The sequence below is a fragment of the Argiope bruennichi genome, chromosome X1 (genome assembly GCF_947563725.1).
Source record: "Argiope bruennichi chromosome X1, qqArgBrue1.1, whole genome shotgun sequence".
Lineage (NCBI taxonomy): Eukaryota > Metazoa > Arthropoda > Arachnida > Araneae > Araneidae > Argiope > Argiope bruennichi.
In genome coordinates this window covers 66,552,778-66,569,743 of record NC_079162.1, presented here as the reverse complement: position 1 = coordinate 66,569,743, position 16,966 = coordinate 66,552,778, and the positions used below count along the sequence as shown (strand labels likewise).

The following is a 16,966-nucleotide window of genomic DNA, read 5'->3' as shown; positions in this document are numbered from 1 at the left end:
AAAATATTATTTTAATATGGACTAAAATGTGGCATTGTCGATATGCAGTTAGTAAACGAAAATTTTAAAAATGCAAATTTAGAACTTCATAAAAATGCAAATCATTATAAAAAATTTCAAAATTTCAAAAAAAATGCTGGTCATAATTAAAAATTTAAAAATTCAAAACTAATGCATGATTAAAATTTTAGAATGTCAAAAAATAAATACAAACTAGAATTAAAAGTTTAGATATTAAAAAATGCATCATAAATAAAAAAAATTTTTAATTTAAGTCAGCGGCAGTGATCTCCTCGAAGCTTTCTCATACTCTCTCCAATAAAGATTTTATCCCCCTCCCCCCACATAAATTTGGGTAAAGACGTGAGTGCCTTGCATGGCATTGGCCAACAATAGTTACGAAATATAGATCTTTGGCGTGAATATAGCATTTTTACTGAATTTATGTATTTTGAACTCCTTTTACCAACCAATTAAAAACTGAAATGTGGCACGGACTACAATTGTAGTCACAAGATCACACACCGATTTTTATTGATTTATGGCTTTAATGATTAATGCGTTCGCCTTCATACGAAAGTACAAACCGACAGACAGTAAACCCTTTGACAGAATTTGGTCGAAAATTTGATAGGTATCTATATTTAAATGCTAAACCTGTGAACTGAATTTTATCTATCTAGCTCTTTGCGTTTTATGTTTACCGAGTTCGCTTGCACTCGAACAGATTGACAGAGTTCCTGCGGATGGATTTCGCTAAAGATTTGATAGAAATCTAGAAATTTGGTCGCAAGTCTGTATACCAAATTTCATTTGTTTAATGCAAGAATGTTGTAAGTCTGTATACCAAATTTCATTTGTTTAATTCAAAGCATTCTTGAGTTGTGTGCACAGACGTGATTAGAAAAAAGTATTTTTTGAACTCAAGGAGGTCTGCAGCGTGGCAGTTCATCAAAATCCGTTTGTTCAAATTCTTTGATGATTGTAATACTTCCTCTATACTTTGTATACGAGAAATTTTAAAAAAATTCACTCTATATGTTATTTGATAATAAAATAATTGAAACCATGCTAAATATGTGCATAATAATAGTGACTAAATGCTTTCACCTTATGCCTTCTTCATGTTTTTCCACAAAATAGTGCTCTTTGTATTTATTTTGTCATATAGTGAAAAGGATTGATGATGCGTTTTGTTATAACGTCTCTTTCTTTTGACCGATTTGATCCAAAATTTGGCTGTAATCTAATTTTGGTGTTGGGGTCATAATCTAAAATTTATTTCTCTATTTGTGTGTGTGTGTGTGTGTGTGTGTGTGTGTGTGTGTGTGTGTGTGTGTGTGTGTGTGTGTGTGTGTGTGTGTGTGTGTGTGTGTTAGCGAATTCTATACACAAATAGGCATATTGACAGACAGTTCTATATTGAATTTGATACAAAATTCAATGCACATCTACAGTTATCGTGATTAAACGATATTTCATCCAACTAAAGCGTCGTGTTTTTGAGCTATTGTGTTTGCATAAATTTCGATGAACTGATAAACAGATCTTTTGTTGACGAATTTTGTCCAAATCCGTTTATTAATAATCTGCAGTTGTTGCGTGAAGACCACATACCAAATTAAATTTGGTGAACTCTCTCTGCTTATGGCTTATCGTGTTTCAAGACTTAAATAATTCCAAAAATAGTATTTTTGGACTAAGAGAAATCTAAAAATATGGAAATTCATCAAAATCTGTTAATCAAATTATTTGTTTGGATTAATTTTTAATTGCCCAGTTTATTCTATGGTGCGAATTTTAAAAAGAACAGTTATGTTTTTGTTTCTGCTTCAATTTGGTAAAAAATATTAAATTATTATAAGTTGTACTCTTACATTTCATGGAAAATATGAATTTATTTTCATCCTTATGCTGAAGACTAACGGAATATTTTTTTATCTTATTTAATATATAATATCCTTGGCTTGTCCAATGTATAAAATTTGATAAAGTGTATATTTTCCTCAACCGGAATATGAAATGCATAGTAAAATATTCAAAAGCCCAATCTTCTTAAAATTTTATGATGACTGAGTGTACCATTCATTCCATTCCAACGAGACATCTAAAATGTCTAGCCGTCATAAGACAGTAAAATGCCTTCTAGTCTTGAAAAAATAGAGGTGACATTTTAAGGTACTTGTCACGTTTTCTTCATTTATTTATTTATGTGCTCATTTTTTTTATCTCTGTTTTTTTTTTTTTTTTTCATTGCTTTTCATTCAGAAATATTCGACTTAAAACAGTATCTTGTGTTATAACGTAGTCTCCTTTTCTTTTTATGTCGTTTTGTATTATTTATTTTAATGATTCTCTTAAGAATAATTTTGCAACTTCTCTTGAAGTAGATTTATTTTTTGAAGTTGAATCTTATTCGCAAACGTTATTTATCTGTAAATATAAAAATAAATAACATAAATTTTAAAATATAAAGCATGTGAGATGAATGTGCTTGAATACATTTGAAAAGTAATTCATTCTGAGATTTATGGAAAAATTAAATTCAGGATCTAAAAAGGATAATTTAAAAATTAAATTTCCCTTGTAATATTTATCACGCCCCTAAATTGAAATAAATATCGTTAGGAATCTAAGAAATAAGGAATTTTTTTTATAGTAATCGGGTTTCAGAAATGTTTTTTCCTTGTAATAAAGGAAAACTTAAAAATTTGAACTTAAAAGACTTGCACAAAATAAGCCGAAATGCAGTGAAGCATTTTTATGTAGATGATAATATTTTTTTTAGCTTACTAATCTTTTTTTAAACATTAAAAATAAAAATCAGAAAGTGTTCACATGGATATAAAAATTTCCTGCAATTATATATTTATGTGTATGCAAAATATTTCGTAAACTACGCATGCGCGCTACGAACAGCGCCACCTGTGGTGAAAAGATGTGAATTCTGAAAGTTTAGTCAGAGTTGTTATGCAGAGAAGTGAGCATGTAAGTGCTCCTCCTTATAGGAAAAGCTTTGTTAATAATAAGGAATTAATGTAAGTTTTCATCATTTGTGTTTTGTAGATGTAATAAATCATGATGATTGATGAAATGAATGATGATTTTAAGGGGACTGTGGACTCTATTAGACATTTTTGGGAATTATTCAATCAGAGTCATGAAATTTTTTATGTATAGGTATTAAAATATAAATACGTCAAATTTATTTTTAAAAAACATTTTAGAACGAAATATATTATTTATAAAAAATTTAAAAGATATATAATTTTTGAAAATTTTAAAATATTCCAGGTGACTTAATTTTTAATTTTTTTTTTTTTATTATTATTATTTTCTCTTATTACCCAATGTAAATTTATTTGGAACAAAACTACGAATGATTTTGTAATTTCAATTAAATACTAATTTCTTAAAAATATTTTTATGCATGCACACTTACTGAATTTTCATAGAAATTTTATTTTTCTGAACTAAAATTAACTTTTAACGAGCTAAAAAAAACACGAAACATAAAATGCATGCCCCAATTTCTTTTAACGTTTGACCGAAATTTTTACTATCAATTTCATTTAATTTCTTCTGAAATTAAGACAGAACATTTCAAAGATATTTAAATCTAATTACAATATCATTTTAAGAAAAGTCATTGAGATGTGTCTTTATTCCTCTTAATCCTTCAGATATTTATCTTATTGAACAATGCATTTTATAACACTATTTTAGTTGAATATAAACATATATTTTGGTGATGAAACGATAAATATGAAATTGCTCGTTTTTATCCATTTTTGCTTATTTCGAAGTTCATTGTCCCTTTAAAGGAAATAGTTGAAGGCATAAACTGAATTTCATTTTGTTATTTCGATTAGTACTTGTACTCGAATCTACTACAGTACTGTTTAGTACTGTAGTAGAAGGAAGTACTAAAGGAAGATAAAACAGCTCCATGTTTTCATGTTTTAAATATTATATTCATATGTCCACGTTAAAAGAGTGAAATATCATCACATTTACATTGCATGTACATATAGAAATGTAACGATTGTCAGGATGCTTCATGAAAACAAATACAGTTGATAAATCTGATGTGTAAGCTAGAATTATTTCTGCTTATCATGAAGTGTGTTATTTATTTCTAATTTTCTTGTTTTTATTCCAGAAATGCCTTCTTTCTGCCAAGAAATACGATGAAACTTCTCAGCAAGCGATGCCATGGTTCATGCGAGACCCGCCTGGCCTGCCCCTTGGAGGGGGAATGTCAACCTAACAGAAACGATACCGGGATCTCCATGTCAAAAACGATAGTTCGGCTGCTCTATTCAACTCGTAACGCTGTAAGCATTGCATTATTAAATGAACTTCTATTGTATATCGCTTGGATGGACATAATTAAAGAGGGTGTGTTTAGGACTCGCGTGGCTAGACTAAAAGCACTTTTGTCCCCCTTTTTTTCAAACAATAAAGGTTTTACTTTTGGGACAGCAACAAAAAAAAGTTCATTATCCATACAAGCAAATGATTGAAGTGAAACTTTCTTAGTAGACAGTCTGTTATAAAATAATTTTTATTAGACTTTTTATTTATTTATTTCATTTGTTTCAAATGTCTATTCATAATAAGATAAGTAGTCAAATCATTAAATTAAAATGGATATTGAAACATGACACACATAATTATTGCCTTTTTGCGTTTATCCATAAGCGCTGACATGAGCTTGTACTTTTCGACTCCTAGCTGTAGGATCTTGTTATTGCAGAGACAACCGCTGATCACAATCGGTCACATCATTCATTAAAATCTCGTCACCACTTGAAAATCTTAAGGTAAGTATTTATGTGCGTATAAATCTTACGGGCAATTATTAGTGGTAGTAGTATGGATTGAACAAAGTCTTGCTGTTATTTCTTTCTGCGCAACTCTGTGTCCTTGACATCAAAATGTAGACTGGTGACGACAGTTCTTGGGGTTTACATGGCCTCATATTATGGCCAGCGATTGCCCCATTGTAACCAGGTTCTTACATAACTAGATAAGAATAGACCAGCACTTATTGCTACTCATATTTGGTTTTTAAAGTACAAAAGTATTTTATGTTTGAGGAAATATCGAATTTTATCTCTCTTTTAACTGTGTCTGTTACATTTTTAAATATGTGGAAGCAGTTTCATGATTAAAATATAATCTTTGATGTTCAAATAAAAACATATATATTTATTTCATTCTCAACTCCTCCTCTCCCCCCCCCTTCCTATTTAAACTCAACAAAATAGGGAAAAGAAGGCTTTTTTGTTTATTTGTTATTACGTATCAAATGCTATTACGTATTTTAAAAAGTTCTTGCGTTTATGTCGTTTTTGAAATCGATGTCTGAAATATATAGGAATTTTAAAATCTAAAATATCGGTTTGATATGCTTTATAGTTTTTTTTCCATAAGCTATTTTGAATATTGGAGATCAAGAACGTTATAAAACAGGCAAGAGCAGATTAAATTCGTCGGCGGAACCATGTGAAAACATTACAAATGTCCTTAAGCATTTCGAACATTCAGTCAATATAATTTAAAATACGTTCATAAATCTTTTTATTAATAACTGTTATATAATTTAATTTCTATAGTTTAATTATTCTCTGTTGTTAATTAAGAAATTCGTTTTAAATTCAACAGTTTTATTTGTATATTTTAAATACGTGTGTACATAAATATTATTGAAAGAAGTTTATAAATGGTTGAGTGAAAGAAATGTAATTTGTTCTTTCTTAGCAAAATAATTTTATGTGTTGCTATTGAATAAATAATTTTCAATTTCTAAGCAATCCCTTTGAGACCTGTGACTCATTAAATGAAGTTAATTTTATTCTAAATACTGAAATATGAACGATAAAAATGAGATAAATATTTTTTTAAAAAAAAATTCCTCATTTCGAAGCCCCTTTTCAGCCAGAATCCCCTGAAGCTCGCTTATTACACCTTGCCTTCAATCCCATAAAATCATGACATTTTATAACTGCAATTCAAATTAGAGACTTGCAAAGCTATGTTATTTTCACAAACATTGCCCCAGTACATTCTTCTTTCGCATTCCATATTTTCTTGCAAGCAAAAAAGATTGAAATATTCATTGTGACATGAGAAGTCCGAATAAAATTCGTCGCAGAAATATCTTGAATTGAATTTAATTATTATTTATTCATACTTCATATTTAAAAAAATTTCTTATTTAAAAAGAGTCGTGAGAAAATGTTTTTAAAAGCTTTGTTATTAATATATAGCATATTTTAAAATACAATTGAAATTGCTATTCGAAACCTGTTGGGGCCATAATAAAAATTAAGTTTATTCTAAAATCCAAATAAAACGGTTTAAAAATGAGTGCAATAGAAGAAACAATTCTTATTTTTAAACTAAAAAGGAAATAAAGCTTTATCTTTAATATTTAACAGTTTTAATAAATAACAGTAATAATTATGATAAAAAATGTTAAAACAGTGATTTCAAAAAATAATTAATAATTTTAAATAAGTAGTTTCTAGCTACTTGAATGCAATATTTATGCGATAGAATTTCAAAATGAGCTATACAGCTCCCATTCAATATGTTCAATGTTTGCTTGGTTTTAAGCAAGAAATTTTTATTGCTTTTTAATTGAACACAGTGCGCAGCATTAAAATATTCGAGTGAATTAAAGATCTTAAACCAATGGGCGCGCTCTTTCTGGAACTCAGTGTAAAATTTCATTGATTTAAGTCATTCCGTTTATGAGTTATTGTATTAACATGCATTCGAAAGTACAGAACGATAAACGAGCAACCCTATAGCAGATTTGGTTCAAATTTGATACGAATCTCTGTTTTTACCAGTGTAAGAAATTTTATCTATTCAGCATTTTGCGAGTTCGAGTTATCGAGTTTGCATGTAATTGAATAGTCAGACAGACAGATTTCTTGCAAATGGATTTCACCTATCTTGGGTAATGCCGCAACTGCCTTACTTGGCATTAGCGTGCAGTAGTTGTGAAATATAGATCTTTGGCTTGAATTTAATATTTTTACTGAATTTATCGTGCGAATATATATTTTGAATGCCTTTTAGCCGACCGAATGAAACCAAAAGTTGACGCATAATTACAGTTGTAGTCACAAAATTACTTACCAAATTTCATTGATTTAAGTCATTCCGTTTATGAGTTATTGTGTTTACATGCATTCGAAAGTACAAAACGATAGACGGGCAACTCTATGGCAGATTTGGTTCAAATTTGATGTGAATCTATATTTTTACCAGTGTACCAAATTTTATCTATTCGGCTCTTTGCGTTTTCGAGTTATCGAGTTTGCTTGTAATTGAATAGTCAGACAGACAGATTTCTTGCAAATGGATTTCACCTATCTTGGGTAATGCCGCAACTGCCTTACTTGGCATTAGCGTGCAGTAGTTGTGAAATATAGATCTTTGGCTTGAATTTAATATTTTTACTGAATTTATCGTGCGAATATATATTTTGAATGCCTTTTTGCCGAACGAATGAAACCAAAAGTTGACGCATAATTACAGTTGTAGTCACAAAATTACTTACCAAATTTCATTGATTTAAGTCATTCCGTTTATGAGTTATTGTGTTTACATGCATTCGAAAGTACAAAACGATAGACAGGCAACTCTATGGCTGATTTGGTTCAAATTTGATGCGAATCTATATTTTTACCAGTGTACCAAATTTTATCTATTCGGCTCTTTGCGTTTTCGAGTTATCGAGTTTGCTTGTAATTGAATAGTCAGACAGATAGACTTCCTGCAAAGGGATTTCATTCGAAATTAGGTAGAAATTTATAAATTTGGTCCTAAGTGTATATACCAAATTTCATCCGTCTTTTAAGCTTTTTTGAGTTATCGTGTTCTCAGACAGACATAATGCCAAAAATGTGTTTCTCAAACTCGGGAAGGTCTGAAATATGAAGATTCGTTAACATTTCGAGTTTGAATGTTTTAGCAATAACAATATTTTTTCTACTTCGTATATGAGAAAGTAAAAATTATTCTTTTACGATCACTCAGAATACAAGTTATTGAGTAAGTAACGAAAATAATATAAAAATTCAATTATAATATAATTGTATATTCAATAATATAATATTAACTTTGTATTTACCCAAATAATTTCGAATTATGTTAGGAGGAAAAACACGTGGTGAAAGAAATACTCTAACGACTGACGAATCCGCATTAAAAATGATTCGAAATAGGCTAGTTGCGTTGTGTTAGCTGCTTTTCTCACATAACAAATTATTCATTCTGATCTCTTTCTTAGTAATAGTAATATGTTATTCAGAACCCGAGTAATTTCTTACCATACCTTTGGGAAACTGGAATGTTCCATTAAAAGTGCTAATTGATACAAATAGTTATAGGAACTAGTGGTTGATGTGCATTATGTGAATATTTAATGTATAGCGAATAAATGACGGTTTGGATTACATTTCCACTCTGTCATTTAATAAGCTTCCAGGATAGATGGTTAGATACAAATATTTCAGTTTCTGATCCTGTGGTATTGTCAAAAACATTGAAAAATCCAAAAAATAGCAATGAATAATTGATAACTATAACAATGAATAATTGATATCATTGCACAAATTTTAATTTGTGACTTTTTTTTTTCTTTTCATTGTATTTACAATATTGACCTTTGGCGCACTTTTATTTGATTTTTCTACTTTTTATAGTTTAATATTTTGAGCAGCATTGCTAAATATAGATCTTGCTCCATATACTCCGCGTAACTAAACAACGGATACACTTGAGGTTAAGGAGAAGCTTTCAAATAAAAATAAATAAAAATTTCGCTGAAAATGTCTGGGGAAATTCCTGTTTCTGTCTACATTGTGTCATAAAAATGTCGCGCCATCTTATTGGGATATTGCCCACAATATACACTTCGAATTCTTAGACTAATCTGCCATTTATAGACTTATCCATTCTAGTTGAAAATTGGATGCTGTAAGAATTTTTTAAAGAGAATAATAAGAATTTTTTAATTTTTTTTCATGCTATGAGCTTTTTATTATAAAAATCGTATAAGAAGTCATATTAAAATGGGATCTGGAAATTTGTAAAATTTTCATGAAAGTTTTTCAGTTTTATTTTGTTTACTGAATAGTAATCCAGCATTGAATATGATGCTTCATGGATTTTTTTTTTTTATTTGTAAGTAATGATTGTTTGTGTATTTTTCTTTTACTAGAATTGCTAAAAGAATTTTAAGAATAGAAAAATATGCTTATAGCTAATAAGTTTTCGAAAAAGCCCTCTGCATTTTCTATACTTTATTTTTTTTTTATGTATCTTTTGTTTGAAATATAATTTAGAAATTCACCCTGGTTACAAGTTCATGTCTTTAGTTTTTCTGAATCAAGAAACAAATTTCCCGAGTTGAAACAACAATGATGATTAAAAAAAATTATTATTTGGGATTTATATAACAACATTTTTTTAAAGACATTGTTTATTTTTGAACATTGAAATTTTATAATGAAATGTTTAACTTTTAGAGAAGATTAGAAGATAAATTAAAATGAATAGAATCAAATAAGTGGCCCTTTTTAAACAATAGATATATTTTTAACATCATTATAGTTTGTGAAAAATGGATTTATGAATATATTGTAAGAACTTGGCATTATCTAACAATGTGATAAGATCGAAGAATGGAAAGAAAAGTAATGTTCATTTTTTATTTTTTTAAAATTCCATATTGCTACTTTGACTCATAAAATTAATATTAAATGTGACGCGACTCTTTTGTTTGTGTTCCAAAAGCTCTAAAAACTTTTCGTCCATTTATCTACAGAATAATATATGTGCATTCTATTATGCTAGTTGTAGAGTCCTTTGAAAAATGAAAGATCTCATTAACACCTCTAAAATAAAGATTTCAATCTCTCCGCTGTCTAAAGGATAATAAATCTCCAATAAAACAGCTTAATGGATCATATATATTCACCAAGAATGTATTTAGAATTACTCTACGAAACACGCAATAGGCTATTAGATAGCTGGTTTTAATGAAAAAAGAAAAATGGGTAAACATTTGGAAAGAGTAGCTATACAGTATTTAAATCAAGATGTTTCATTATCGTAAATATTTCCTTTAAAATATAAAAACGTCTTTAATGATCTTTATATGCATGATATTTTTGCGAAAAGTTTTTCACCACACTTTTTGCATATCCAAACAGATTGTGACAATATTCCGGAATGTCCAATATTGAGTAGTTTATAAGTTCTGGAAATAAAATTTTTTGTATATGAATTATTTAGACTTAATGAGTTGATTAAAATTATATTTATTTTCAAAACGCAACTCAAAATAGTCTAAATATGTAGTTTAAAATGGAAATAGCTAATCTGGAGCAGATGTGATGTTAATGCGGCAGAAATAAATCTTACTGAAGAATTAATTAATTAGCTAAGAAATGGGAAATATTTAAGATGATCATTTCGCTATTTAAAAACATTCTTTAACTTTATTAGTGATATTCACACATTCATATTTACAAATAGTAGCATTTGCGGATTTGATTTTCTAAGAATATTAATAGTTGTAAGGATGGATTCGCCTACGAAATTGTGCAGAGAGTGTCGATTCTAACGTATATACACCCTGGGCGAAAACAATTTCTTACATAAGATGTGCAATATGAATTTAAACTATATACTCAAGCTGTGTTTTAAAGGATTTATGCTATAATCCCAAAACTAATACTTAAGTCACTTTTCGTATTTTTTTGCTGCTGATAAAATAATATAGGCCAAAGTGTCCTTGGTCCTTGTAGACTGACCTTTCAAATTGCATTCTAAATGAATAATTACATAATAAGTTTTCTTCATTTGATTATATACAGGTTTCTAACATTGCAGATTGATCTTGGGCCGAAATTGTACAAACCCAAAACGACAGCGTTTTCAGTCTGTACCTTTGAAAATAGCTATTATTCATTGACAACTCGGTACAGAATATGTTGCCATTTGATCCCGAAATGTTACATTCACTTCCATCTGCAAAAATTAACTTTTTTCAAAATTATTGTACATTGATGCCTATTTTGATGTCTCTACTCGGAAACCCATTTTTTAAGGAAAGCCCACCCTCCTCCTCCTGAGCTTTTCCTTTAAGAATCGTTATTGCTCCTAACATGTAGACGGTTGTCGTCTGGACAGTCATTTCCGAAATAACTGACCTATATAAACCAGAAAAATATCTGTCCTTTCTACCAGACTGCAACATAGCAACCGTTGTGAGGACATAATTTTCTATGTAATATTTTTGTGTCTTCTAAGTATTACTTGGTAATACTTCAGAGATAATAAAACATTCTTAAGGCCATTTTCTGTCTGTCTTTCCATTATTGAGCTTATCCAACTAATTTTTTATATATTTCCCAGAATTTAAAATTTTCTCTTTTTATTTATTTTTTTATTATTTCATGTCGTAATTTCTCTAATCAACTAATCCCTTTTGATAATATAAAAATTGCTTTTACTTCGTATTGTTTTAACTCATACACATAATTTTACTTCTATTCACTAGTTTAGAAATACTAATTCTTTCAATTTAATTATTTCTTCAAAATAAAGCTCTAATCAGTGATATTTAACACTAGAACTACCAAGACCGTGATTTTGACGGTTTTCAAATTTCATGCTTAAGAATTTTGATATAATTTATGTATTGTTATAAAACTTTGTGACGACTTTTAATGAAATAAAAGAACAATTGCATATTCCTATTCAATTTCTACTCAGGCATTTTAACTTCCATAATCAGCATGACCTATACCTATTTATACCAAGACCGTCAAAACTACGGATTTAGCAATTTCAATAATAATATTTTATGGATCATCTATGCAATGATGGACATCAGTATGTATTTTCATTTATTTATGCATCGCTTTCAAACATCTGGAAAAATTTGAATTACATTTTTCATATATTGTCCGAAGAATTCTGTAATGAATATAATTCCTGCAGAAAGGAAGTCCCCTCCCAAAAACAAGAAAGGAAAACAGTAGATTGTACTCTAGAAAACTAAAAAAAAATGTCTTTGTGAAAGCAAATTTTTCCTAATTCGATTGTGCAACAAAAACTGAGCGATTTATACCTGTAATGCATGCAACAAACATGCTTGTGGCAGGTGTTCATTTAAAGTAACATATACTTGTAAAATATGTGCCTCATAGTTAGGTCATTCAATATCAACTGTGATATCCTATAAATGCAAATACAAACAGTTTTGCTTGGGTTTTTTATTAATAATTAATGAATTATTATATTATGAATGAATTATGTTATTTAAGCTTTTATTTACATAAACTAAACCAAAAGTTACAATGAAAGCTATAATGATCAAAAACCTATCAGTTCGACGGGTGTGGTAAAACTAGGTATAGATTTAATATCGGTAGTTCTAGTGTTAAGTAGCGTCGTGATTAATTTCCTGTTTTAAAAGCATAAATTCATTCAAAGATAAATTATTCTCGACTAATTACCTTGGCTTTTAAGCCCACAATGAATAATGTGAGAATAATCTGTCAAATGAGTAATAATCGCATTACTCCCTATAAAACAGGCTTTATTTTGACACGTGACATGCCGAAATCTTCCCCAGTGGTAAGAATCCGTTCAGAGTTCCCATTGTTGTACTATCGATTTATCCAGAATTCATGAAATGATTATCTTGGCTTTCTGTTCTCGTACTTGGAAACATTCCAGTGGATTGTAGATTATTAAGAGTAATTAAACTTGGCAATTACCAATAAAATATATCCCGGAAATTAACATTTTGTTTCGCCCCGGTCTGAAATCGAAGTAAACGTGATGAAATATTTTATGTTACGTTGTACATCAGTCACGAAATTACCTTCTTCCTCTCAATAAAACAAAATAAGTTGAATTATTTAAAACAAAAGAATGATTTTCTGTCATTCACTCTAATCAGCAGTTGGTGCTGTTAACAGTAATTGAAAAGTAATTTCAATGTTCAAAAATTTATTCTTTCTCGAAAACATATTTTTACTAATATAACTTGTTTGAACAATACTTGAATATGCGATGCAGCAGCATATTTTGCTTGAACGACCAAGTGCAAATGATTTCGGTAGCCATTTAATGGATGTTTTAATTGGATTTAGACCGTACGGATGAAAACTTGCTTGTTTTATTTCATTGATTCATTTCGTTGATTCTTGGATCCATTTTAGCAACTCTATTGCATGATCTTTGTTCACTTTTGCTCCTCGAATAGTAGGTCATTTATCGAAATGGTTACTTCATGCTATAAACATCTGTCTCGAAATAGAGGTTTAATGGAGGAAAAGAATTATCAGAAATAATATGATGTCTGGCTATTTATTGATTGAATGGCGCATGGGGCCAAATTGCGGAAAATAATCTAATAGAGAAAGAGAGTTGAAGAAAAGAATGTCAGTATGTATAGGGCATTTATTAACTATTATTATTATCAAATTATCGCACTGGTAAGTTAAAATTAAGTCGTTCCGTACGTCATTAAGTTACGTTCAGTCATCGAATAATTCAGAAATATATCTCAAGTGTAATATGCAACACCAAATTATTAAATAGGAAAGTAATAACTGCCTAGGGGCCCCACAATTGTAAGAGGAGTTCAAGCTCGAGCCCTCTAGATTTTTATTTATTATTTTATTTTTTGCGATATTTAGAAAGTTATTTAATTTCGTTCTTTCATTTAGCAATAAAAGCCGTGCAATCAAACTTATTCAGATTAAAACCAAGCATTGTTTAAATTAATTTTGGAACATTATTCTAATCCTAATGCTAAAATTCCCATCTAAAAGTTTTATATTGTGTTATTTTATAACTGTAAAAATAATTGTGGAGCTTTATAATTTTTAAAATGTCCGATCTATATTGTGTTCCGATTTACATTGTGTTAAGAAAAGTTGTGTCTTTATTATTATTGTTATTTCCCTTAAAATTACTTTAAAATTTCAGCTCTCAGTTCATTTATATGCGATATACTGAAACTGACATTTTAGAAAGTAATCTACAATTAAGCTTTTTGTTATTTCAGTATGTTAAAATTTGAAACATAAACCACTTATCATTAAAATCATTAAAAAATATTAGGTTTAGAAAATTTGAAGGGCAAAAGAAGCTCCGAGATTTGCATTGTCGAAAGGCTCCTAGAATGTTTAATCCGGCCCTGGTAATATGAAATCTTATTTGAATCAAATTCACAAAACAGAAAGTCTCATTTAATTAAATAGGGGGAAACAAATCATTTAATAATGTTACGTTCTTTAATTGTGTATATAGGCCTGGTGCACACTGAATCCATCTGGGTGAAACATCGTCTGTAAATATTGTGTGGAAACTTGGGTAATACTTAGACTTTTCATATGTCGTTATCATCATCGAATCCAAGTCGAAATGTTTCTCGTATAACTTTAAAACTGGAAATTAATACAACTAAATTATAATTTCTGATTTGAGATTTTTAAAAAAGGGCTTACATGAATCTGTTATATGTATTACCTAATATTAACGTAGAGTGAAAAATATATTGAATTTAAATATCATTTCTCAGTCATTTTGTACATGCGTAATTAATGCTTAAGGCTTGATTGCGCATTAAAATGCAATCTGTTGATTGCTACTTTTAAAAAACAAATACCCGAAAGAGAATGAAATCTCTGTTTATGCGAGATGGCATCGCGATTCAAAAATAGCTATGATTCAAACGTAGTATCGTCATTGTTTATATTACTCTCGGTGTTTGTGTGATTTCCAAGGTAGTTAATCTTGCAATATGACACATTCATGACTGACTTCATCGGATTTTGTATTCGTTTGATATATTTCGATTAAATCTGAGATTAAAAAAAATCAATTTTTAATGTTTGTTTCTTTTATCTCAAAATGAGAGGAGTGCCAAAGAACGGTTTTTTATTTATTAAATATGATTACAATATAATGTCAAGTTTAACGCCATTTCAAGAACTTTACTTTGGTAACAACTTCGAAAACATTCAATTATGGAAGTGTTATTTCAGCCGTGTTCTTACATGGGTGAGGCAAAAATGTTTTTTAACCTTTTCAGACTTTTTTTTTTTTTTTTTTTTCCATCTTCTGCCTTGAACCTTTTCTAACATGCCTTTCCCACCGACAGGGTCGACAGAGAAAAATAACTTATGTACATTCTTACATACAATGTGAGCGTTCATGAATGATCGATTCGGGAAACTTCCAAGAACGTCAACGTTCTTAGAAGGGTTTCGTTATGCAGGGTATAATGAATACTCCTTATATTTATAAATGTTTATGTTAGTGATTACTTGCTATTTTCTATTACGAAGTATAGAAAAGGAATTGTATTCGTCAAAAAATTTTAACTCGAGATTTAGTTTACGAATAGGTATGTTTTAGACCTCCCTCAGTTCAAAAAACACATTTTTAGCGTCATATATGTCTGTCTTTGAACACAATAACTCAAAAATGGTTTGAGCTAGACGGGTGAAATCTGGTATACCGACTTTGGGCGAAATTTGTAGATTTTTGTCAAATTTTGAACGAAATCTAATTTTTTTTCCATCAAATTTTCAGCTGAAGTCTGTCTGTCGTGCTGTTACGAGTACTAGTGAACTCGATAACTACAAAACGCAAAGATCTAGATTGATAAAATTTGGTACACAGGTTTTAACATCAAAAATGTAAATTCTTAGCAAATTTTGAACCAAATCCGTATAAGTGTTGACCATCTGTCAGTGTGCACTACTTTCTTATGTATGTAGACGCAATAACTCATTAATACAATGACTTAAATCAATGAAATTCGATGTGTGATTTTGTAACTACAACTGTAGTCCCATGTCAAATTTTGGTTCCAATCCTTCGGGAAAAAAAGAAGGGCTTCCAACATATTTAGGTAATAGATTCAGTAAATATGCTATATTCGCTCCCAAGATCTGCATTTTGTAATTACTGTCCGTCAATATGCAAAACATTCATGGTGCTTCCCAAGGTCTACAATTTTATGCGAGTGGTGGGAGTTAAGACCTTAATAGGAGACTATGCGAAAAAGTTTTAGGCAGACCATCCCCGTTGGTTGATTTATGTTGCGTCATAATTTTGAATTTAAAATGAATGTGCATGTGAATTCTATATCTCCGTTTTTTAACACATTCGCTGCCGCATGACCACACCATATGATCCACGCCTACTATCTAATTATCTGACACGTAGTATCTTATTAGATGACTCCATCTGTGCTAAAGAGATAGCAAAGAAGGGATAATCTAATTAGCAAGATGATCTGAAGCACTGGCGTGAATCATGGCAGCGGACATATTAATGGTGAATAGTGAAATTTTAACTGCCCCTTTAATATGTCGCTCAAGGGATTGCTCTAAAATGACATACTATCAAATCTTCGCTCAAATTGCGGTGAATTAGCTACTTAAGTCATGTAATATAACGGTATAAATCTATTTTTTTGTCAGACTTAATAGTTATTTTTGTATTTGATTGAGCTTATAATTTCACACAATATTAAAGAAATTAAAGTGCTTTAAATTTGAAAATATCCGAACTTTTAAAAATAAGTGAGCAAAATGTATTGAAAGAAAATAGATCTTATGTTGCAATTTCTGTACTACGCAGTTGACTGGCTGTTGTCGGACCTTTACGCTAGCCAGATTAGTTAAAGAAATGGCTTTCCGTAATAAAAGGAGGAATAATTTTTCTAAGAATTAAACTTATGGTAATGTTTTAATTATTTTTAAAGTGTATGTATTTATATTGTGTAATCTACGTTTAAGGTCGTCTTAACAAATTTGAGCATCCTGGGCTAGATTCATTCTGCGCTCCTTCAGAAAGGTTTGTTTTTAATAAGCAGTTTTTACTCATTTAACACCTTGAATGTCGA

General features: G+C 29.7%; 1 protein-coding gene across 2 annotated transcripts in view; it reads left to right on the top strand.

Moving 5' to 3' along the window:
* Positions 1-16,966, top strand: part of LOC129958227 (ankyrin repeat domain-containing protein 50-like) — a 101,400-nt gene that overhangs the window by 55,466 nt on the left and 28,968 nt on the right. For both annotated transcript variants that reach the window (XM_056070515.1, XM_056070514.1), the window contains one exon: positions 4,163-4,337. The gene's annotated coding sequence lies outside the window, so the exon portion shown is untranslated. The remainder of the gene's footprint in view (positions 1-4,162; positions 4,338-16,966) is intronic.